At 39.5% G+C, this 24,292-nt stretch overlaps 1 protein-coding gene and 1 pseudogene across 1 annotated transcript in view; one reads left to right on the forward strand and one right to left on the reverse strand.

The window, feature by feature from the left end:
* The window catches only part of EEIG2 (EEIG family member 2), an 82,734-nt gene that overhangs the window by 42,930 nt on the left and 15,512 nt on the right, over nt 1-24,292 (reverse strand). The gene's annotated exons all lie outside the window — the stretch shown is intronic.
* LOC113244950 (GEL complex subunit OPTI-like) lies at nt 11,073-11,445 on the forward strand (annotated as a pseudogene).

A 24,292-nucleotide genomic window follows, 5' to 3' on the forward strand; every position in this document is an offset into this window, starting at 1 on the left:
ATTGAAGCTTCACTACTCATTCATTCAGCACATAATACATGTTTATTTTTGATGTGCTGGTTATGTGCTAGGTGTCTGAGATATGAAGATGAGAATGACAGTGTTCCTAACCTTGTAGGGCTTGTAGTTTACAGTTAGTATCAGAGACAGAAATGTAAACAAACACTTATTCTGAAATGAACTACTGCTATAGTTTTACTCCTGTTCCAGCCATAACAGCAACAGCAACTACCATTTGCTGTCAGCTTACCACATGCTATTTAATCTCACAGCAACCCTATGAGGTAGCTGGCATCCACTTTATAGATAAGAAAGATGAAGCACAAGGAGAAAAGTTAACTCAAGGTCATTTAGGCAGGAAGTTGCAGCACTAGCATTCAAACCAGGCCCATTTAACTCAAAAGCCTACTTGTCCGTAAAGAAAAATCTGTATTTTCCCCACCAACTCTGCTCTTTCAAGTTTCCAGGCCTTTGTACCTGCTGTTCCCTCTTTGTTTTATGTAAGTGTAGGGGGCTTGGCCTTAAAATGGAAGGATAATTATTCCTCTAACATGGGAAGAAAAGAAAGACAATGGGTGAAAATAAAGAGAAAACCAAAAGGGAAAGGCAAGAGAACCCAGGTTGAATACTTTTTAATTTTCTTGGGAAAGTAAAAGGTGAGGTTATTTCTATAGGATGACAGGGGCTGGTGAATGAATTGAAAATTTAGATAAAGGTTGAGGACAGTTAGGAACAACTGATGTGATGAATGAATGTGACAGGCAACTGGTAGCTGCCTCAGTGAATAAAATGAATTTGTATTGGGATCAATCAGTCTGGTTTCATGGATTTGTCTATCAACACACAGAAATCCAAGAACAGGAATCACAAAAACAAAAATCATTTAAAAACCATAACCAAGTATGGCTTTGTATGTGGTATGCACATGTATGTTCACTTATACACATATGAACAGACACACAAAGGGGAGAGGAGGGCATGTATTTTATCACAGGTTTCAATGTGATAACTTTAGGTATTTTATTTTTTTCATTAGGAACCTTTAGTGATTTAATGAATTATGATGTGAAGAGAATGTATGTATTCTTTTTTTTTTAATTTTTAAAAAAGATTTATTTACCTGAGAGAGAGGGAGAGTGCATGTGGGGTCGGGGAGAGGGAGAGAATCTCAGCCAGACTCCCAGCTGAGCTTGGAGCCCCTCCTGGGCTAGATCTCACGACCCATGAGATCATGACCTGTGCCTAAATCAAGAGATGGATGCTCAACCGACTGAGCCACCCAGGCGCCCCTAGAATGTATGTGTTCTTAGGGGAGTTTCCTTGAAATCCAGCAGGAGTGGAATTTATTTGTATGGTCACAACACAGGCAGAATGAGTTATTTGGCGAAGAATGGATCTGGAGGAATTCGTCAGGCAACATGAGGCATCCCCAGCAAGACAGGCAGTAGCTAACATGCATACTTAAACATAAATGAATTTTTGAAAAAATAGTGAATAATAATGCAAATAACAAAGAGGAAAAAATAAAATTAGAATTTTTTAAATTGTTGTTTCCCTCTCAACATCTTGGGGCCTCAAGACTTGATGGAAGCATCAGTCATGGCCTCTGGAGCTCCTAAAAAAGGTGTGCAGGTATACCGAAGGGCTGGACCCTTCAGGAGCACCCTGTGCCTCCAGGCACTTAGTTGTGCCTGTCTCTGAGCTCACTGACATATGATCAGGAATCAGACATTTAAAACCAAAACCAAAACAACCCCTGTATTTTACTTCAAAAAAAATTACATAAAAACCTCTAGTTAAAGACAGCAGATTGAGAGCATGTATTAACCTACCTCTGCTCTCCAAAACATCCTATTTAATTTTTAAGGCATCATCTAGCAAGGACAAAGAGAACCAGAGAGGAGACAAAAATAAATGGCCAGGGATTTACAAGTGATAATGATTTAGCAAATCAAAGAAAGCTGAACATTAAGCTGGTAATGGTGAAAGCCAAAAGCAGGTATCTTAAATTAGCATTAAGTGGAATGAAGGAGGGACAAATGGCAGAAAAACTGATTGAAACCTCTTTTAGAAAGAGACCCTCAGATCTTCCTGACTCCTGCAGAAGATTGATGCTCCTGATGAGGTACAGCAGAGGGATCTCTGTATTACCCAACCTGAGGGCAGGTATTGAAAATAGCACCACAGCATGACCATATTGGGTCGGGGGGCGGGGTGGACACAGGATGAAAGACGACTGACCGAATGCTTAGATTTCCAACCTTCTTCCCCTAACCTGGCTTCTCAGGATATATTCTTTAAGAAGATGTAAGAAGAGCATTCTCTGGAGAATACAACCAAACCCAAAGAAAAGCTTTAATGAGATGAATGTTGAGGGTCACAAAATGACTCAGCAGCTCAATCTACAGTAAAAATCTGAATCAATGAACACCCTCTACGGTACAAAGCCTCTAAGCAACTTTAACTGCCTCACAGTTAAATATGAGTAAGCATTTGAGGGAAGTCTCTTAATATGAACAAACTGAGACCAAAATGAATGGCAAAAAGGCAACTTTGAAAAACAGAGTCTATGCTGGAAGAAGAAAAAAAGATTCTCAGAGAGACAGAAAAAAAACTGCATCTACCATAAAGGAATTGGATGCCATAAAACAGAACACACAGGGAACTAAAAAGTACTCATGGAAATCAAACTACTGGGTTAAAGATTTTATCCATTTATTTTAGTGAGAGAGATAGCAAGAGCGAGAACAAGCAGGGGGAGCTGCAGAGGGAGAGGGAGAAGTAGGCTCCCCAGTGAGCAGGGAGCCCGACGCAGGGCTCGATCCCAGGACCCTGAGATCATGACCTGAGCCAAAGGCAGATACGTTATTAACCGACTGAGCTACCCAGGCGCCCCTGGCCTTGATATTCTATTTGTCATTCCAGATCCACTCTACCCTTCTCTGTGGGCCTCTACAGACTAGGTCAACCAGGCTCACTTGCCCTCTGCCACTGAATGCAGTAAAGGGACAAACACCAGAAGGATGGAAGACAGGAGAGAGAAGAATTCCCGTTTTTTTCCCCTGTCAGACCATGTGGGAAATGGGTAGATGATTGGGGACTGCAGTTTTCCACAAGTTGCCTGTACAACTTAGACTCTAAACTATGTGCATTTATAACTTTGTTAAATAAAAACCGAATCAACAAACTAAAAAACGTAGTCAAGAACTGAAAAATCCAAAAATGGGAACAGGGGTGTATAACATTACAAGTCATGCCCTCCCCCCAGTTGCCTAAAAAAACCCCTAAAACCTTTGTTGGCTAACATATGAAAATTGAACGGTGTCTTAAAAGGTTATTCAGCCAGGGGTGCCTGGGTGGCTCAGTCGTTAAGAGTCTGCCTTCGGCTCAGGGCGTGATCCCGGCGTTCTGGGATGGAGGCCCTCATGGGGCTCCTCCGCGGGGAGCCTGCTTCTTCCTCTCCACTCGTGTTCCCTCTCTCGCTGGCTGTCTCTCTCTCTGTCAAATAAATAAAATCTTAAAAAAAAAATGTTATTCAGCCAATTATCCTAGACCTTATGTCATATGTACAAAAAAATCTATTAATACTGCAAAACCCTAAAACTTTGTTTTATGTTCAGTTACTTTTCATTTGTTTGTGAAATAACAATAATTCCTCAACAATACTAATTACAGAAACACATTATTTATTTATTTATTTGGCTCCACGCCCAGTGTGGAGTCCAATGTGAGGCTTGAACTCAAGACCTTGAGATCAAGACCTGAGCTGAGATCAAGAGTCAGACCCTTAATTGACGGAGCCACCCAGGCACCCCACAGAAGCACATCTTTAGACTTTTATCTAGTTTAAGACACCCTTATAAGGCAGCAGCCTTTACATACCAAAAAGTATATGATACCATTTGCACAAATGGGAGCTTTGGCCCGAGTAACAAAAGTAAAAGAAGTCAAGTGAACTCTCTATGTGGGTGTTTCTCTTAAAAAACAAACAAGCAGAGGCATCTGACTCTTGGTTTCAGCTCAGGTCATGATCTCAAGGTCGTGAGATGAAGCCCTGAGTTGGACTCCATGCTCAGCAGGGAGTCTGCTTCTCTCCCTCTCCCTCTGCCCTACCCCCCAACTCGTGTGCATTCTGTCTCTCTCTAAAATAAATAAAAATCTTTAAAACAAACAGGAAAGGAATATTTACAGAAATACTGATCTAGTTTGGCTGGAGAGTAGACGAAGGCAACATTAAGTCTGGTCGGCTTGGGAACAAATTAAAAAATTTAGCACAGCATCATAAATGTGGGCAGATAACTGAAATTAAAGTGTGGAACAGAGATGAAGTACATGTTTTCATAAAAGATGTGACATTAAATCTTAAAGGAAAAAATACACTTCCATAATCCTATGTTCCCATCACGAAAGTGTACGGAAGTGTAAATCTCACTGGTAAAGGTAAATATTTAGACAAATACAGAATAATGTAATATTGTAATAATGGTGTGTAAATTGCTTTTATGCAGTATAAAAGGTCCTTCTTAAACTCTTCCAAAAGATAGAAGAAGACAGTACTTTGAAATTCATTTTATGAGGCCAGCATCACTCTGATACCAAAGCCAAGGATACCACAAAAAAAGAAAACTAAAGGCCAATATCCCTGATGAACACAGATGCAAAACTTTTAAATAAAATACTGGCAAACTGAATTTCATAACACATTACAAGGATCATCCTATGCAAATCAATGTGATAAACCACAGTAAAAGAAAGAAAGAGGAAAACCACATGATTGGGACACCTAGGTAGCTCAGTTGGTTAAGCATCTGCCTTCGGCCCAGGTCACGATCCTAGGGTCCTGGGACTGAGCCCTGCATCAGGCTCCTTGCTTGCTCAGCAGGGAGCCTGCTCAGGTCATGATCTCAGGGTCCTGGGATTGAACCTCATCGGGCTGCCTGCTCAGCAGGGAGTCTGCTTCTATCTCTCCCTCTGCCCCATAGCTATTACGAAAAACAGTATGGAGGTTCCTTAAAAATTAAAAATAGAATTACCATATGATCCATACATATCCAAAGGAAATGAAATTGACATCTTGAAGAGATATTTGTGCTCCCATGTTCACTGCAGCATTGTTCATAGTAGCTGAGACATGGACACAACCTAAATATCTGTCAAGGGATGACTAAAGAAAATGTGTCTCTCTCTCTCTCTCTCTCTCTCACACACACACACACACACACACACACACACACACACACACACACAAGAGGAATGTTACTCAGCCACAAAAAAGTAAATGTAGTAACACGGGTGAGGGTGGAGGACATTATGCTAGTGAAGTAAGTCAAACACAGAAAGACAAATATCGCATGACTTCACTTATATGTGGAATCTAAAATAGTGGAACTCAATGAATAGGATGGCGGTAGCCAGGAGTTAGAAAGTGGGAAAAAGGGGAAGATGTTGGCCAAAGGGTACAGAATTCAGTTAGGCAAGATGAATAAGTTCTGGAGATCTAATGGACAGCATGGTGACCATAGTTAACAATGCTGTATTGCATATTTTTAATTTGTCAAAAGAGTAGATCTTAAATGTTCTCACCAGAAAAAAAAGGTAATTACGTGAGGTGATGGATACGTTAATTAGCTTGATTGTGGTCATCATTTTACAATGTATACATAAATCTAAACATCTCAAGTTGTACATCTTTTTTTTAAAAGATTTGCAAGAGAGTGAGAGTGCAAGAGAGCAAGAGTGAACGAGTGACTCGGGGGAGGGGCAGAAGGAGAGGGAGAATCTCAAGCAGACTTCCTACTGAGCAGGGAGCCCGATGTGGGGTTCAATCCCAGGACCCTAAGATCATGACCTGAGCCAAAATCAAGAGTTGGACATCCAACCAACTGAGTCACCCAAGCGCCCCATCAAATTGTACATCTTAAGCATATATAATTAATTTGTCAATTACACTTCAATAAAGTTAAAAAATAAAATATTATGGATGAAATGTTTCCTGCATATTTTTGTATATATTGTACATATTTTTCATGACCTGTGTAGCCCCATCCAATGAGGCCACAAATAAGCTCAGATCCACTTGCTGGGAATTAAGACACTATCCAGACACATAAATACTGTCTCCCAAGTAGTAGACTGATATATACTCTAAGACTCTGGAACAGGTTCTTATGCGAGAGAAAGAAAGTCTAATGAGCCAAGAGATCAGGTTGGGATGAACTAAGGCTATGAAAAGTGTACCATGATCATTAATTAACTCATGATATCACACAACAAAGAATCCTTACTGGAGGAGAAACTCAGAAATGATGAAGGCAAAAATAAGAGCCCAGCAAAACACGCTGGATAATACACTGCCAACCACAGTAAACACTAGATAAATATTTGTTGACTGAATGAATACATGTCATGCATCAGTCACAAACAGTCCCAGCTACCAATTCCTGTCTATGCTACTTCATAGTTATTCCTAAATCAACACCTTTTCTGCGTCTAGCACCACTACCCTAATTCAGTCCCTTAATAGCTCTTCCCTGAAATATGGCAACAGCCTCCTAAATGGTCCTCACTCAAATCTCCCTTTCTCATGGCTACCAGAGAGCTCCTTCTAAAATACAAATTTCATAATGTCATTCCTCTGTTTAAAATCCTCCCCTGATGGGGTGCCTAAGTAGCTCAGTCAGTTAATTGTCTGACTCTTGGTTTTCGTTCAGGTCCTGATCTCAGGGTTGTGGGATTGAGCCCTGCATCCGACCCCGTGCTCAGTGCAGAGTCTGCTTGAGAGTCTCTCTCCCTCTGGCTCTCGCCCTCACTCTCTCTCTAAAATAAATCTATCTTTAAAAAAATAATAAAATCCTTCACCACTTCCCCATATCTTGGAAGATAAGCTCCAACCTACTTTACATGGCCATGATTAGGTCCCTGCTTATCTTTAGTCTCTTGACCCTTTCTGTCTCATACTGCTTGTCATTCCCCATTTACTTCACACTATTTCTCATTTGTATGCCTTGTTCATGAGGTTTTCTTTCCTCTGTATGCTGTCTACTCTACCTTTCAACTTCCTACATTTACCAATTTAATTCTTACTCACTTAGTTTAGTCACAACCTGCTCTAGGAATCATTCCCCAACTCAGCCTTCAGGTGAAAGCCTGGTATCATGTATGACGTGGTCTACCTTGGTTCCCTGAATGCCTCAGTGTCTGCCATTCTGTATCCTAGAGTACTGCCAACCAGGGGAGGGGCTGGCAAGAAGTGGCGGAGTTGGCTTCCTCCATCATTCCATTCAGTCCTCATCTCCTAGGACGTTGTCCTACTTTCCTTTTTTCTCTGTCTTGTCTCTGGCAGATGCTTCTATGATTATACATATTTCAAATGAACCAATATTTGAACCAAATTCTAAAAATTTATAAGCTTAAAAATAGCTATGTCCTTTCTTAAAAGGAATTCAAGTAGAAAAAGATATGACAATTTAGGCAATCTTTTCGATTTTATATCATCAGAATAATAGCCCTGGAGTATTAAGCAATTTCTCTAAATAAAGGAAAAATTTTGTATGCCCAAGGCAATTACTCAGAATTATTTTGTGATAATCTTTAATGTGTACACACGCACGCGAATATACATGCACATACACACAGCTGCCAGAAAGCTGTCCAAACTACACAAACAAACAAAAAAAAAGTGGCAAAGCTAGTTCGTGACAGTTTGTTATACTGATGGGTTACCATGGAAACAAACTCAGACTACTTGGCAACTGAGACAAAAGTCACATTTAGTAATGTTTTCCGTTATGTGAGTCATTAATTTCCTATGAGTTTTATATGGTTGCTTAACCACTTACAAGAAACAAAGCAAGAGAATAGGATTTGTGTTGATACTGTGGAAAGTCAAGTATTTCTAAGATAAACGATAAAGTTGCTGATTGTGAAATACATAAGCAAAGGACTTAAAAGAAGATAAATGTTGCTATGGCCACTGCTAATTCTTCAAGAGTAAAAAAAAATTGAAAAAGTCTTTAAAATATTAATATAAAATACAGTCAAAATTTTGGATCCCTTTTTTGTAACTTAGTTATTGTACCAGCAAACTGCATTATTTAATATTCTAAGAATAACTTGCATATGTATACTCTATACATATATTTAAAATTATGCCACGTCTTGGTAATTTGAAATATTTTAACTTTTTAGAAACAGTGATCAAAAAATTGCTGGGAGGAATGCAGGCTGTTTTGCCAGACAGTATTATTGTAGGGAGGTTAAGTGTATCCAGAGCCAGTCTGCTTGGGTCCAAATCTTGCCTCTGCTACTTGCCAGCTGTCACACTGGACATGTTCCCTAACTTCTCTGCACTTCCGTTTCCTCATCCACGAAACACGGGTGGTAATAGTACCTACACCTCAAGGGAGTTTTTGGAAACTAAGTGAATTATTACACACAGTGTTTGGAACAGTGCCTAGCTTATAGTGGATCTCAATAATAAATGTTAGAAGTTGTTATTATTAAGAATATAAGCAGTTCTAAGTCTACCTACATTTGCCCCCTGCCCCGAGAGAAATAATGATTAAATTTATAAGCAGAGAATTTTCTTCAACAATCAATGGATGTTTCTATTTTCTAAGAGATACAGATTCATGAGAAAATGAAACTTTGGGAACTGAAGCAAAAATAAATATTTTAAGACTCCAAGGATAAATGAGATCTGTGTTTTCTGTAAAACTGTGACTTTTAATTACAACACTAAGTGTACATGAATCTCTCGCACTCTAGAGGCATTTTTGGCTTGTGTAACTGGGTGGACAGTACTATCACTCAGTGGAAAAAATTGAGCACAGGGGATTTTCATTCATTCATTATTCATTTCATTCATTCATTCATTCATTCATTCATTCATTCATTCTGCTGGTAGTGTTAGACAGTGAAGGAAATGATGATCCAAAGTTTGGACGTTTTGAGGTTGAGGAGCCTGAGAGTCCCTCATTTGGAAATGTCCAGTAGGTAGCCAGATACAGAGACCTAGAACTCAAAAAGAGGGCAGGGCTGAAAATACAAACATTAAGTCCTCAGCAGGTTAATGGTCATCGAGATCATGGGAATGGATAAGGCCATTCAGGGAGAGCGGTAGAGTAAGAAGGGAAGAGGGTGGAGTCTGGAACTCTAGGGAACACTAATATGTAAGGTATGGGAGAAGAAGGGGGCAGGTGAAGGAAACCAAAGGGTAAATGCAGAAGCAAAGGAGATCCTGTTGTCACTGAAACCAAGGAAAGGATTTTTAGGAAGGTGTTGCCCAAGAATATCAAATGTGGCAGAGGGGGCAGGTAAGATGATGAAGAAAAAGCAGCAACAGTGAAGTCACGAGAATACCAGCAAGTGTAGTTTCAGTGCAAAGGTGAGGGTGGGAGGCAGATTACTATAGGAGGAAGACACAGTAGTAATAAACTGGAGAAAACGAAGGTGGTACGCGGATGGGGACATGGGGTAGAAAGATTTCAACTAACATGCAGGAGACTTAAGCATGTTTTAGCGCTGAGAGGAAAGAACCACTAAAGAGAAAAAGTCAAAGATTTGAGGGGGGCTGAGTAATGGCAGCAGGGAGGACCCACCTCTGAGAATGTCAGAGGGGATGTGAACCGGACAATAACTGGGGAGATTGGCCCTCGACAGAAGGGGCTCCTCTTTCATCGTGAGGAAGGGAAGAGAAAAGAACATGCTCTAATGCAGGCAAGTTTGTTGACAGATCACTGTTCATTGCCCAGAACTGTTTTTTTTTTTTAAAGATTTTATTTGTTTATACATTTGAGAGAGAGAGAGAAGGAAGGAAGGGGGGAGAGGAGCAGAAGGGGAGGGAGAGAGAGAATCTCAAGCAGACTCCCTGCTGAGCATGGAGCCTGATGCGCAGCCCCTGAGATCATGACCTGAGCCGAAACCAGGAGTTGGACACTCAATCGACTGAGCCACCCAGGCTCCCCAACCCAGAACTGTTCTGATGAGAAATTTCATTTAGAGACACACACTTGGTGTACAGGAGGTCCCCAAATAAATGTCTGAATACTTGAATGTTCATAATCTGCTGAATATATTAAAAAAAAAAATCTTTGTAGTCTCACACAAGAAAGACTGTCATTCAGTGACTTAGCAGATGTCCTAACAAGAAAAGTCATTTTTTGAAAAGTATGTAAAATTATGCCAATTTTTATAGTATGATAACTGAGTAGTTGTTTTTATGAGTAAAATATGAATTTATGTTCACCTAAAGAGACTTGTATTTTTTAAGTTCCCATACATATAGTCATAGATTATTTTTTCTATATACTTTTTTTTAAGAGATTTTATTTATTTATTTGACAGAGAGAGAGAGACAGCCAGCGAGAGAGGGAACACAAGCAGGGGGAGTGGGAGAGGAAGAAGCAGGCTCCCAGCAGAGCAGGGAGCCCGACGCAGGGCTCGATGCCAAGACCCTGGGATCACGCCCTGAGCCGAAGGCAGACGCTTAACGACTGAGCCACCCAGGCGCCCCCTATATACTTGTTGATCGCATTTCTAAACATTTAATAGAAACCAGTAGAATAATATAAAAAAGGAAAGACTAGCACCCAGCTCACCTGTCAGTTAACATATAGTTTTTCTATCTATAACTTCTCAGCTGAACAGCCAGTGAAAGAAAAGCAGGATGATGTATGGAAAGAGCAAAGGATAGAGAACCAAGATGTCTTCTATTATAAACCAGGTAAGTGAGTTGCGACTAGTCATTTAACCTACTGGGGCTTCAACTTCTTCATTTAGAAACAAGAGTTAAACTAGATACTAAAATTTCACGATTCCCATGTATCAAAATAAATATTTTTGACAACATTTTATCATCCAAGAAAATTAATTTATTTTGCTGTAAATGTACACATTCTACATAGCATTACCTCCCTACCTTCTAGAAAGGACAGCACAGAAAACACAGTAAAAAAATGAAGTAACAGAAAAAAACCCACTCCTAATCTAAGGAAAGACCTTATACTAGAAATTTAAGAATACACAGGATAGTTTAGGAAAATTTAATGAAAACTACACAAATTAAAAAAAAAAAAAAAGAGCCACCATAGCTGCAGCTGGCCAACGGGGCCCTCAAAGTCTCTGTCTGAAGCACGGTGTTGCGGAGCGATGCGGTCCAGGAGGACAAGGATGAATTTTTAGATGTGATCTACTGGTTTCGACAGATCATCGCTGTGGTCCTAGGTGTCATTTGGGGGAGTGTCAGCTTTGCAGGGTTTCTTGGGAACAGCAGGATTCTGCCTGATCAATGCAGGGGTCCTGTACCTCTGCTTCAGCAACTACCTACAGATAAGTGAGGAAGAATACGGTGGCACATGGGAGTTCACGGAAGAAGGGTTTATGACATCTTTTGCCTCATTCATCGTCATTTGGATAATTTTTTACCCTGCCATCCACCATGACTGATGATGTACAGATCCCACCGGCTCTCTGCCCGGTCCAAAGAAGCCTCATAGTTACAGCACAGAAACGTGATTGTTGGGGCACCCCAGCCATGTGGAACCTGGAAGACCCGTGTTTCCTGGACCGAGAATCAGTGTGTTGGGCATCAGTGTTTTCAGCAAGGGTTGTGACCTGAAACTTTTTAAAGTACGATCCGCCTTTTGGGGAAGCATTTCTGAATTGTCCATCACCGACCACTTCTTCTTGGATATCATCATGAAGCACCTGTTTGCTGACGGGAGTTGTCCTTTGATCTGATGCACCTCTGGATCCGGATGAAGCATTAAATTGTCTTCCTCACTTCGCCACCAGGTGTAGAGTTTTTAAACTATCAGTGGCATTTCAGGTCCTCTGAAAACAGTGTGGCAGTATGTGTGCGGGCCATAGCACAGTACCAGCAGTGTCTAATAACGGTTTCCACTGTAGAATGTTTTCGGGTACTTGAATAAATCAAATCTTTAATTGAGGGGAAAAAAATAGAAAACTACACAAAGCTTCCCTATTTCAATAAGGTGAAGTCCTTCATGAACACATGTACTTAAAATCAAGTTATGTACATAGGAATGAAAATATGTTCTCCACAACTCTTAAAAACAAAGGGAAAAGGGATTAACTTCGCAGAACCAAGAAGCAGATGTGAACTGTGGATTCTATACCTAGCCCAAACTCTGCATTGTGTCTAAAGGAAAAAAGGATATTCTGTCAGACATGTAAGGACTAAAAACACCCAAAACAACAACAAAGCAAAGCAAAGCAAAGCACTCAGGTGCCTTTTCTAAATGAGACACTTGAATTGTGTAAGAATAAGAAAAATGAATTAAAAGTTAGACCTTAAGAATAAAAAAAAAAAGGGAAGAAACCAAGTCCATATGTTATCTGTTTTTTTAAAAAAATACTTTACTTTTGAACAAAAGGACTTTTTCATTCCTTCTGAATAGTCAAAAATATGTGTAAAAATAACAGCTTCTCTCCCTTTTCCTACCATCCAACATTATCTACATAGTCTACTGGAGAGGGAGCAAAGTTTAGGCTCAGAAGACTTGGGCTCAAGTCTAATTTCTTTCTTTCTTTTCTCTTTTCTTTTCTTTTCTTTTCATTCGTTCTTTCTTTTTTTTTAAGTAGGCTTCATGCCCAGCGTGGAGCCCAATGTGCGGCTTGGACTCACAACCCTGAGATCAAGCCCTAAGCTGAGATCAAGAGTTGGACACTTAACTGACTGAGCCACCCAGATGCCAGAAAATTAAATGATATTTATCTATACATTATATAAATTACATATATATTGTATTAATTATATAAAAATTATATATATATAGCACTGTGTAAAGAACAAAATGTTATGAATCCAGACTTCACTCAAAAGCTTTTTCTATGATACAATTCCTGAGTTCCTGGGTAAAATTATTCTCTTGTTTTGATAAACTCCTGGGACATTTTATATGTATCTGGAGCTGCCTTGCAAATAAGAGATATTGTGAGCAAGAAAGATGGGACTTGAATGAAGTTTTGATGTGTGTGACGGAAGTACTCCCCCTTCAGTATTTTCACAAGCGTAATTATTGAAAGGGAACTTTAGAGTATCAGAGGAGGTTTATCTGTTACAGCGATATTAAGTAGTGAATTCTAAAGAACATACACAGGCCATCAGGACTGATTTGGAGATATAGATAAGGAGGAGGAGAATGTAGAATGCTTGAGACTGGGCGTGAAATGAGCCAGTGACACAGCTGGAATGTGACAAAATAGCAAGAAAACTGTGCTGCGAAGGCCCTACTCTGGCTGTCTTGGTAATTCTTAAAATAACGAGAATGATAAAATAAGGAGGAAAAACGCAAAAGAAGTGAATTAAAATAAAAGTCATGGCAACACAGTCTAGTGAGTGCTACTTTGAAGGGATGTCTGGGGACGAGATGGAAGAGGGGAGAGATCTGGGTGGCCATGAAAGGATGCAGTTAGGGGTTGACCAGAGAAGGACTATACTGAGCATGTGCGCTGGGAGATTTCTTGAGTGGCAGACACCCACCGCGGTATCTCCTGCTGACTGTGACCACCGTATTATGCATCACACCGTGTTGCTTGACAGGTCTGATACCATTTCTCAGCTGGAAGAAAATCCCAGGGAGTGCAGAGTAGGTGAGTTAGAAAAACTGCAATGAATATTTTAAATAGCTTCTCTCTTTCTTTTTTGTATGCTGGTTTTATATGGGTGACCTTAGTAAAAATAACTCTCATTCTGTCTTACTATCAGTTGGCACTAATATAGTTTTCCAAATGAGGAGGTGGCAAGAGCTAATATTGCAGGTATTACTGAATTCCTAGTTGCTTCACGAAGGCTTACACTATATTAGTATAATGAGAGAGCTCATAGTGCTCAGCTGTATATAATTACCAAATGCTTCTCATCTATATTAGTAACTTAATGAGTGAGTTAATTTTTCCATGAATAGAAATGCATTAATAGAAATTGTAAAGGAAATTTATGGTTGCTTATAAAAGTTTCTTTATTAATTTAGCCTATGAGCAAGATTTTGGAACCAATTATTTTCTTTTGCAGGGACTATGAACAATCTTTTCTATGTTCCTGGGGCTGTCATTTCTAAAATTGTCTCTGCCTTGGACGCAGAGAAAACAGTGATGTCTATAGGACACTCCAAGGAAGATACTCATCTGAGCTTTCTGAAAGTCATTCCTTACCCATAAGAAGTGACCAAAATGCGGAGACCTTTGTGTCCAGGCTGGTACACAGATGTGATACTTAAAAAAACACAAAACAAAAGCAAAACCTTTGAGACGCTGCACTGGCCTCAAAAGAGAACAATAGAAGATAAAATGCTAACAACTTAAAAAGAAAATGTTAACAATTTTATGTTTAGACACCAGCACTAGAGAATTCCCAAAAGTTGCTATTGAGATGTGGTTGCAGTCTGCGAATAAGGAAATATATAAAATTTTAACTAGAAAGAAAATGTCACGAAATGAGTTTATTCTAATGCTATGCTAATGATGACTCACTAAAACGAAATGGAGCAAACATGTAAGGTCCAAAATCAATACTATGGTTACTTCCTCATTTCATTAAGATAAAATAAGACTTGGGTGTAAGCTACTTTCTAAGCCACAATGTTTGGAAATAGCATTTGATTAGGAAAAGCCTGAGAATTTCTTGTGAAACCAGTAAACAGGTTTCAGGACAGAAAATTCTTTTTTTCTTTGAGATAACAGAAAGGTGTTCAATCATGGGTTTGTTTTAAATATTTTTACCCCTATTTTTTCTTATACTGTTTCTTTGCCTCAACCTAGAATCATGTTTGGGTCTCCATCCTAAAAATAAATACATAAAACTGTTGTTTTTTCCTGTTTTCCCCCCTTTTACCTAATTTACTTCTCTCCTCTTCATTAACAAAGTTCCCCAAAGCACAATTACACTCAACACTTCTGCTGCTTCTACTCACTCCCTGACTCCATGAAACTTGGATTCTGCTCCTATGACTCTAACGAAACGACTTGCTGAAGTTCACCACTGGACAGTCACGTGCTAAAGAATGAAATTAGACCACTATCTTACACCATATACAAAAATTAACTCAAACTGGATTAAAGACTTGAACATAAGACCTGAAATCATAAAACTCCCAGAAGAAAACTCAGGTGGGTAAGTTCCTTGATGTAATTCTTGACAATGATTTTTGAGGTTTGACTCTAAAAGCAAAGGTGACAAAAAACAGACAAATAGCATCACACCAATCTAAGAAGCTTCTGCAGAGCAAAGGAAACCATCAACAAAATGAAAAGGTAGTCTACTGAATAGGAGAAAATATTTGTAAATCATATATCCAACAAGGGGTTAAGATCCAAAATTAGAACTCCTACAACTCAATAACAAAAAAACAACCTGATTAAAGAATGCACAAAAGAAATGAGTAGACATTTTTCCAAAGACAACATAAAAATGACTAACAGGCATAGGGAAAGATACTCAAGATCACTAATCCTCAGGGCAATGCAAATCAAATCCACAATAAAATGTCACTTCACACCTGTCAGAAAGGGTAGAATTAAAAAGACAAGAAATAAATACTGGTAAGGATGTGGAAAAAAGGAAATACTTGTACACTGTTGGTGGGAATGTAAATTGGTGCAGCCACTATGGAAAACATTATAGAGGTTACTCAAAAAATTAAAAATAAAACTACCATATTATCCAAAAATTCCATTGTTAAGTATTTATAGGAAAAAAACCCAAAAATTATTTGCAATAACAAACAAGTGTTATTTACAATAGTTAAGATATGGAACCTGAGCGGGAACAAAGAGTCCTACGCTTAAAGGATTGAGCCACCCAGGCACCCCTCTTAACATAGTTTAGACATGTAAAATCTGATCCTGAAAAACTGGCCTTTATAAAAAATAGCCACTATACACATTATAACAGATTAATAAAAATTAGGATAGTATAATTTTCATACTTGTTTTATAAATCATGTTTATTGCAGAATATACAAAGAAGATAACAGTTACCAAGAAAAATAATTTTATGGGAAACTGAAGTGAAAAGTAATAGTTCAACTGCCTGGAGTAGTGCCTGGCACATAGCAGACACAGGAATATTTGTTAAATGAAAGAATGAACTATATAGAAAACTGTCCAAGGACTTAGATTGGTTTAATAGAGTTTTGTCAGAAAATGCTTTATTATTTTATTATTATTATTATTTTAGAGAGAGAGAATGCAAGCATAAGCAGTGGGGGAGAGGGGGAAGGAGAGAATCTAAATTAGGCTCCGTGCCCAGCACAGAGCCTGACATGGGGCTCAACCTCACAATCCAGGAGATCACGACCTGAGCCGAAATCAAGAGTCAGATGCTTAACCAACTGAGCCACTCAGGTGCTCCTATTATTATTATTTATTTTTATTTTTATTATTTAAGTAGGCTCCATGCCCAGCATGGGACCTGAACTCATGACCTTGAGATCAAGAGCTGCATGCTCTATGGACTGAGCCAGGCAGGTATACCAGAAGATGCTTTTTAAAAACAACTTTATTGAGCTATAATTCCCACACTAAATGAGTCATCCATTTGAAATGTACAATCCAATGGTTTTTAGTGAATTCAGATTGTGAAACCACCACAATCTGTTTTAGAACATTTTCATCACCTCCAAAAGAAACCTAATCAGCAGTCACTCCCCTTTTCCCTCCAACTCCCCAGGCCTGGGCAACTACTAATTTACTTTCTGTCTCTATAGATTGAATTTATATGAAATGTCCAAAATAGGAAATCATATAATATGTAGCCTTTTGTGATGGTTTCTTTCACCCAGCATGATGTTTTCAAGATTCATCCATATGTATCAGTACTTCATTTTTTTTATTGCTGAATAATATTCCATTGTATGGATGTCCCACATTTATACATTTGATCAGCTGACAGACACTGGGGTTGTTTTGACTTTTGACTGTTATGATTAATGTTGTTATAAAAAGTCATGTATAAGTATTTGTGCTGACATGTTTTCTTTCTTTCTTTTTTTTTTAAAAGATTTTAAAGTAATCTGTACACCCAATGTGGGGGTTGAACTTACAACCCCAAGATCAAGAGTCCTGTGTTCCACCGACCAAACCAGCCAGGTGCTGCTCTGTTGACTTGTTTTCATTTCTCTTGGGTATATTAGAGGAACTGCCAGATCATATGGAACTCCGTTTAACATCTGAGGAATTGCCAGTCTGTTCTACAAAGTGGTTGCACTAGAAAATGCTTTCCTGATGAAGACTCAGTATTAACGTACTGCTCTTTAAGATGGTTTTTAATAATAAACACAAGTCCCAAAGTTATTAAAAATCAAAATATCTGACATTCTACCATCTCATTTCCCCCCTACTGGATAAGTCCTACTAATCTTTCAAAGCTTAGTTCACATGCTACCTCTTCTAAGGAGTTTTTCCTATTTTCTCAGTCAGAATTAATAGCTCCCTTTCTCCTTTGAACTGCCATACAATTTGATTTGTACATTTACTGTAGACTTTGTCACTCTGCCCTATATTGCATTTAAAAATATATGTGTCAGTATCTCTCACTGAACTGCAGAGTTTTTGATGATAAAAATTATATTTTATACCTATGTTTATAGCAACAATTATATTATTGTATATTATATTAATATATATTATTTTAATATATTCATAAATTATTATGAAGGATATATCATTTGATAATAAAAAGGGCTTGTGCAAAAGATGAAAGTAATACAGTACTTTCATAGAACAAATTTATTGGGGTGCCTGGGCAGCTCAGTCCATTAAGCATCTGCCTTAGGCTCAGGTCATGATCCTGGGGTCCTGGGATGGAGCCCCCCACAGCAGGCTCCCTGCTCAGCAAGGAGTCTGCTTCTGCCTCTCCCTCTCCTCTTCCCCCTGCTCCGGCTTGCGCTGTCTCTCTCTCATGCTGTCTGGGTCTCTCTCTCAAATAAATAAATTTAAAAATATCTTTTAAAAAAGGACAAATTTATTAAGGTAATACATTTAATGAAAGATAAATGTGAAATAATAATATCAATAAATGCTATTTGTTGATGAACAAATAAGTTATATCTCAAGACTTACAGTACAAGCAAAAATGGCTTAAATAAGCACAAATACAAGTGGGAAAAAGAGGGACTTGCCTAAAATTGCTAAGCAAAAATTAATTACTACATAAACCTGTATGTCTTAATTTTATTAAATCACATTAGTTTGCAGAATGACTGAATGGACTCATCAATGCTACCGCAGAAAATTCATGGCAAAATGTTCCTGTATTATGAAGTTTAAAAAGGTGTGGAGTCGCTTAAGATTTTGTCTCCTTCTCCCGCTGCCCCTCCACTCCAAAAAAGAAAAAAAACAAAACCTGTGGTAAAATATACATAACATAAAATTTACTATCTTAACCATTTTTAAGTGTGCAATTCATTAGTCTTAAATACATTCATATTGTATCAAATCTCTAAGAACTCTTTTCCTCTTGTGAAAGTGAAACTCCCTACACATTAAGAAATTTCCCATTCCTTCCTTCCCCCAGGTCCTGGCAACCATCATTCTACTTTCTGTCTCTATGAATATGACCACCCTAGGTAACTCACATAAATGGAATTTTATATATATAAATGAATATACACAAATTTATAAATTATATATATAAAATCAATATAAAATATATAAATGTTACATAAAAAATAAAATAAATATAAAAATAAATATATATAAATGTATACACACACATTTTTATGTATACACACACACACACACACACATATTTGGTGAATGGTAGGTGAACAGATTATTTGTGGTACATTCAGGCCACTAAGTTATTATTTGATGATAAAAAGAAATGAGCTATGAAGACACGGAAGAACTGTAAATGCATATTACTGAGTGAAAGAAGCCAATCTGAATAAGGTTACCTACTCTATGATTCCAATTATATGACACTCTAGAAAAGGCTACTCAATGGAGCCTGGAGTTAGGGAAAAGGAGGGAGGAATAGATGACAAAGAAGATTTTTCAGGCACTAAAACTATTCTGTATACTGTAAGGGTGGATACATGTCAGAACACATTTGTCAAAGCCCACCAAGATATAGATATAGAACACCAAGAGTGAATCTGAATGAAAACCATGGACTTTGGGTGATAATGATGTGTCAATGTAGGTCCATCAATTTTAACAAACGTACCCTCTGGTGGGAGATGTGGATAATGGGGGAGATGTGCATGTGTGGGGCAGGCGGTACATGGGAACTCTCTATACTTCCCACTCAATTTTGCTGGGAACATAATACTGCTCAAAAAATAAAGTCTATTGAAAAAAAAGAAGAAGAAGGTGAGCAGAAGCGACCTCAGAGGAATCAGAAGTGGGAGGTTAAAGTGGAGAATAAAATTCATGGAAGCCAAAGTAGTCAAGTTTCAAGAAACAGGTACTTACCAGATAATTTTGAATAGAGCGCAAAGGCAGGAATGAGAAAATATTGACCAGATACGGCGATTAGAGACGGCTGATGATGTCAGCAAGGAGAGCTGCCACTGTGTGGAGGGATAGATATCAGAGTATAGGGTTGTGGGCAGGGAGAAGGAATGCTTACGAGGCAGCAAATGTGGATTATTTTTTCATGACGTTTGGGTCAGAACTGTAGAAAGAGAGAAGGAGAAGGAAGTTAGATGGAGGTGGCGTCAGAGATACAGGGGAGTGGTTTGGCACCGAACAGAAGGAAGAACATTTATCCTCTGAAACAGGGTGACAGGATTAGGGAAAGTGAAGATCAAGTCTGTAGGTAGGAGCTGTGAGACAGACAGAGACACAGATGATCAGGGAGAAGGCCTCCTAGGAAGCAGAAGGCTAGAAACACATGACCTTGTTCTTGCACGCTTACAAGTAGTAGAGACAGCTGGAGCAACTGTCTTGTATTACCTGGGCCTTAGACAGAATGCTAAATAATTTCATGTTCATATTGGAAATCTTCAGGCCATGCCGTTCTATGCATACCTCTCATCCCTGTAATCCACAGGAAAAGACTAAGACGCAGGTCCTGGTCACTCAGCCTCTCTGAATCCCCAGCAAGCTCTTTCCTATTGTTCTGTTCTTCCTCACTCTGATTCATTCTCCTCCGGCTGCTCTCCTTCCCAACTCATTCCTGTCACCTGAAACCCTGATCCCAGAGGGTTAAGCAAACTCTTTTTTTTTTTTTTAAAGATTTTATTTTATTTATTTGACAGAGATAGAGACAGCCAGCGAGAGAGGGAAACAAGCAGGGGGAGTGGGAGAGGAAGAAGCAGGCTCATAGCAGAGGAGCCTCATGTGGGGCTCGATCCCATAACGCTGGGATCACGCCCTGAGCCGAAGGCAGATGCTTAACCGCTGTGCCACCCAGGCGCCCCCGGGTTAAGCAAACTCTTACAGTCTCAACCTCTTCATGTAACAACACTCCACGCACTGTCTAACCGAAACCAACTATCTCATGAGGACACTATTTGTACTGAAGCCTTGTAGAGTCAGTGATGTTTACTTTCCACCCCCATCTCCCACAGAAGGCAGCACTAGCATTTCCCTAACTCCACAACGTTATTTGCAGGCTGTAATTCTTCTACTTCCAAGCTTGAGGCACATAGTATTAGGCTGTAACATCAGGCTACACTCTTCCTCTCGTAGTTAATGCCCCAATGAAGCACTGCTTTTTTGATCTCTTCACCCCAACACCTGCAATCATACTGGCTATTTTAACACCATGCAAACGACCTAACACCCTACACCAGAGTTCTCTGCCCTATGTCTACCTTCACACCCACCACTTTAGTAACGCTGCACCTTGGACCTTGCCAACCCTCCTGACTGCTCTAGAAGGAAGGAACCGCAAAGCTTCAATATCCTGCTCTCTGAGCACATCTCCGACTCCAGCAACTCTCTTACAGCCTCATTCCTTTCACACGTACTTTTCTTTACAATCACTGAGGCCTGCATCTTCTAACCATTTTGTTTTCCTGATTCATCTTCCTGGCCTGGTTTCTTTCCTCATGAAGTGTGGACCCCATGAGTGACTGCTTAACATTTCTTTCTCACCAACAGTCTAATTCCCTTGCCTCCTTGGCCTTTTCACATACCTACAACATCTAAACCTGGATCAAATTTTCCATCCATTTTTTCCTATCTCAAACCTATGAGCACTGCAGGAGAAAAATGCATGCACATAAACACCGCCATCACTAAAATTCATGGGTTATTGTTTTTTTAGAGAGAGAGTGAGAGAGAGAGAGAGAGTGAGAGAGAGCTAGAGAGAAAGAGAGAGAGAGAAAGTGATCAAGGCGGGGGGAGGGGCAGAGGGAGAGAGAGAGAATCCCAAGCAGGCTCCACGCCCACTGCAGAGCCCAACATGAGGCTTGATCTCAGGAAACTTCCGCTTCAGCTGAAATCAAGAACTGACTGAGCCGCCCAGGTGCTCCTAAAGTTCATGTTTTAAATTCTAGTTGGGCCTTCTGGATTTGTCTCTGGTCAGCTTTCTCTCCCATCACTTATAGAAGCTTTTCTGATCTTTTATCATTATCCTCATGTTCCTTATTCCCCCTTTTTGGGTTGCTACTGAGAAAGCTAAGGTTGTCAGATGAGAATTCTCTTAAATTCCAGCCTTAAGCCAACCTACTCACTTTGCGTAAGTCACTCCTCTGGCTTTTGGCTCCGTAGATCCTACAGTATCAAAGTTAAGTCCAGACTCCTTGTAGAGACCACTCTTTCTGCCTCTCTTTATGTGTCAGCAGTAATACAAAATTATAGCAGTGCCCCCCCTTCTCCGTGGGGGATATGTTCCAAGTCTCCCAGTGGATGCCTGAAACCCGATAGTACGGAATCCTGTGTGTACTACGTTTTTTCCTATGCAAACATACTTACGATAAAGTTTAATTTATAAATTAGGCACAGTAAGAAACTGGCAAAGATAACTAAAATGAAACAGAACAATTATACGGTAACAAAAGTTATGTGAATGTGGTCTCTCTCTTACAATATTGTATGTACTCACCCTTCTTTTTGTGACAATGTGAGATGATGAAATGTCTGTGACGAGTGAGACATAGGCATTGTGACATAGCTTTAGGCTACTGCTGACCTCCTGACCATATGTTAAAGGACGATCATCTGCTTCCTTACTGCAGCTGAACTCTGGTAATCAAAACTGCAGAAAACGGAACAACAAATAAGGGTGGAAAATACTACACACAGGTATCCCTCACTTTCAGAAAGTTTGTGTCTTGTCACTTCACATTTAGGAAAGACCTACATTAGTGCCTGCTAACTGAAAGAAAACCGAAGAGGATTTTTGCTTTCACGAAAAAAGGTGTTACCATAATAAGGTGGATTTTTCCTAAACGTGAAGTGGCGGAACGTGAACTTTTGAAAAGGTGGGGGGGGGTGGTACTCTCTCCCTTATGCCATAGGTTGATGGAAGATTTCATAGAATGCTCTATCTTTGGATAACGGGGTAAACCTGCATTCACAGAGCTCCCAGTACATACCATGCTGCTGTCCTTGCCACTGTGTATATGTACTGTTCCTTCTATCATTTCATTTCCCCCTCCAGCTAGACTTTTTTCAAAACCTTGCTAAGGAATTCTCTTCCATGACACTCCCCCCCGCCAATAAACAGTTAAACACTTCTTTCTACCTTTTCTTATCTACTACCATAAATTTTACACTGCATGGAAAATTTCACAAAGGCAATTAAAACAACAAATTTGGGTAAAATGACTAGTACGTAGGAACAAGGACTATAGGAATTGAGTGAGAGAGAAAATCAGAGTGGGACAGTGAGGAAAGATTTCATTCATTCAACAGACAACTGACATTTATTAAGGACACAGTATGTGTAGTAAACATTGCAGGCAAGCAGTGGGTGTACTGTAGGTTGGGACAGGTACGGGCATAAAGCCAATGAGACATTTGATTTAGCTCTTGAAGAATGGTTGGAATTTGAATCAACTACAAGAACGGTGAAGAGGTGGGAAAGGAGAGAGCACCAAGGAGACAGAAACACACAAACACTTGGCTACTATAAGCTGATCAGTCTTGGCTAAAATGGGTGATTTAGGAAGAGCAGTATTAGGAAATACAACTGAAAGCCTAATCATAAAATCCTGGAATCAGAAAGGGCTATGAGAATCACCTAGGTCACCAAGCCTTCTAATGAAGGACAATGTCCCTGACAATGTTCCTTTGGATAGGGTACCAAGGTAGCCTATTCACTACTGTACTCTTCTAAATATTAGAGATTACTTTTCTAATATTATACTGGATAGAGACATGCCTTCTTTAACATGTCCCCACTGATCCTAGGTTCTGTCCTCTGATGCACCGAGCATAAGCCTGTTCCTTCTTTATGGGACAGTCTTTCAAATATCTTTCATTTAATTGACTTGTGACCTTGAACAAATTATGCTGCTTTTCTGAGGATCAACTTTCTGATTTCTAAAACAGTGGTGTACGGGGTGCCAGCGTGGCTCAGTAGGTTAAGTGTCCAACTCTTTTTTTTTTTTTAAGGTTGTATTTATTTGTCAGAGAAAGAGAGAGAGACAGCATACATAAGCAGGGGAGCAGCAGACAGAGGGAGAAGCAGGCTCCCACTGAGCAAGGAGCCCAATATAGGACTCGATCCCAGGACCCTGGGATCATGACCTGAACTGAAGGCAGATGCTTAACTGACTGAGCCACCCAGGCGTCCCAAGCATCTGACTCTTGACCTCAGCTCAGGTCTTGGTCTCAGAGTTTTGAGTTCAGCTCTGTGCTGGGCTCCATGCTGGGCACGGAGCCTACTTAAACAAACAAAACCCGAAACAAAGCAGTGGTGTGACAGAGGCTAACTGTCCCCTGATATCTGTCCTCCCCTTCTCTTTATCATAATTGAATTTTTTTCTGGACACATGGACATCTAGGAAAGACTACACTTCTCAACCTTTCTTGGGGCTGGATGTGGTTTTCTGCTTAAGTTCTGGTCAATGGGCTCTGGACAATAGGGACCTCCCCTTTCCCTTTCCTTCTTTCTAGTGGCCAGAATTCGGATGTGGGGTGAACCAACTTATTCCCCGTGGATGAGAATGATACCCTGGGCAGGACAGAGCAAGATAAAGCCAGGGCCCCTGACAACTTGACACAGCAGAGCCACCACATCAGCCTGGAATTTATGTAAGAGAGAAATAAATTTCTGTATCTTTTAAGCCACTTATTACTTTTTAATATATGTGTTATAGCACCCCACATATATCCTAACCCAATAGGAGATAACACCTTTATAAAAGGGATT

Source organism: Ursus arctos, unplaced genomic scaffold (assembly GCF_023065955.2).
Source record: "Ursus arctos isolate Adak ecotype North America unplaced genomic scaffold, UrsArc2.0 scaffold_12, whole genome shotgun sequence".
Lineage (NCBI taxonomy): Eukaryota > Metazoa > Chordata > Mammalia > Carnivora > Ursidae > Ursus > Ursus arctos.